We start from the raw sequence: 1,967 nt of genomic DNA, 5'->3' as shown, positions 1-1,967 counted from the left end.
TGGTGAGGTACGACCTTCGAACATTGGGCCTCACCGAGGCGATGACTTCTGACCGAGACCTTTGGAAATATGCTATGCGTGAGAAGACCCGGCAAGCCAAGTGAGACCTAAATCCAAAGCCTCTGCTAGGGGTGTAGCTAGCCCACTTATGCGTACTTTCCTTCATTGGACACTAAACTCCGCTTGCAAAGACCTGTTGAGGCAAGTGAAATCGAAATCGAACTAAATTCAACAACTGGCAGCCATGCCAACGTAGTCTCCTTCAATGGATATGAAACTCGGCTTGCGAAGACCTGTTGGGGCAAGCAAAATCGTGATGTCACCTGTGCCCAGCGTCACCTTCCTGGCACGTGTAAAGACATTCGAACAAGATCGTTGCCAGTGCTGCCAGACTGGCTCGTGTGCAGGTGACATGTAAAATACACCATTTTGAGCATGGCAGTTGCCAGTACCGCCTGACTGACCTTCGTGCTGGTGGCACATAAAAGCACCCACTACACTCTCGGAGTGGTTGGCGTTTAGAAAGGCATCTAGCGGTAGAAACTCTGCCAAATCAGATTGGAGCCTGGTGTAGCCATCTGGTTCACCAGTCCTCAGTCAAATTGTCCAACCCATGCTAGCATGGAAGGCGGACGTTAAACGATGACGATGTTACTAAAACTAAGCTATCAATATGCACTATCAAATAAAACAGAATCCAAAGAAACTGGTTTTGATCTGTGTTGGCAAAACTGAGAAAAGTCTATTGAAAGAGTGCAGTAAAACTGCCATAAAGAGTGGAAAGTCTATTTCAGATGGAGTTTTTCTTCAGAGAAAGCTTGACAGGAGTGAAATTAAAGAAAGGCAGTAGAGTTTTACATCCTCTAGTTTGAGAAACTGGCTGCAACTGATGAGGAACACAAGAAATGAGCTTCATACATAAACAAGAATAGTAGAAAGTGGGTAAGAGGTAGAAGGAAAGAGAAATGAAATGAAGAGCAGCAGTTGAAAGGAGAAAATGCAGCGTGAGAGGAGTTGAAGGATAAGAGATTGTTGAACTAAGAATAGGTGTAGGAGCAGATAGAAAATGTTCATTTAAACCCACTGCTGACGTGGTAGCAAGTTCGAATATATAATGTTGGTCCTTCCATTTCTTTCAGCATATGGTCCTAGGGTGTATGAAGATGCAGCGAGCTAAGTGAGTAATGAAATGGCCTGTGTTCGAGTGGGTGGCAACAGGATGACCAGGCATACATAGTAGCATACTTTGAATGTGCACCCAAAAATAATTGGCAAGGCGCATCGCATTTCCTCAATACAGAGTAATGTAGAGTTTACAGATCATACTTTAAGGTTGGAAGATGTGCAACAGAAGTTCTGGGTAATGTGATACCATGACTAAGGCCCAGTGATGGTTGTAGTGTTGTAGGAGCAAGTGTTGCACTATCAGCAAGCATACTTAAAAGTGCCTGGTTGTGTGGGGCCAGGCAATATGGATCTTCTTACAAAAAGGTTGGTGAGATTCCTATATTGTTTTGAAAGTAAGGAGTGGTGGCACAGGGCTCAGAAAGTAGAATTTAGAAGTTGTGGATGAGTTTGTTTTTCAATGGAAGGTCAGAGAGTAGAGTCTGGTCTGAAGGTGGAGAGCAGTGGCATGGTCAGTTGCTCAGGCTGGCCAGAGTACAGGGCCCACAACTGTTCCAGAATACCATTGACTGAGGAAGAAATGTTCCATGCTCTAACTGCCTTAGGTATAAGCATACTGTTAAAATACTTTACAAATGTAAAATTTATGTGGTAAATAAGTTTAGAAAAGATAATTTGAACTCTCCAGAAAATATCAACCAACAAATATTATATTTATCAGATTTTAATAAACATATTAATGTGAAAATTTTGTCACAATTTTATGTCAAAAAGATTTCTAAAGTTGTCTTTTTTACTCCTATTCATAGAAAATGTTCTCAATATTTTCCTTCTGTATATAT

The 1,967-nt window shown here is 41.8% G+C and overlaps 1 protein-coding gene across 1 annotated transcript in view; it reads right to left on the bottom strand.

Moving 5' to 3' along the window:
- Positions 1-1,711, bottom strand: part of LOC106871461 (zinc finger protein 271) — an 18,699-nt gene extending 16,988 nt beyond the window's left edge. Inside the window, exon 1 of the mRNA XM_014917933.2 lies at positions 15-1,711. The gene's annotated coding sequence lies outside the window, so the exon portion shown is untranslated. The remainder of the gene's footprint in view (positions 1-14) is intronic.
- Positions 1,712-1,967: the final 256 nt, after the last annotated feature.

Source organism: Octopus bimaculoides, chromosome 6 (assembly GCF_001194135.2).
Source record: "Octopus bimaculoides isolate UCB-OBI-ISO-001 chromosome 6, ASM119413v2, whole genome shotgun sequence".
Lineage (NCBI taxonomy): Eukaryota > Metazoa > Mollusca > Cephalopoda > Octopoda > Octopodidae > Octopus > Octopus bimaculoides.
This window is presented reverse-complemented; position numbering and strand designations above follow the sequence as displayed.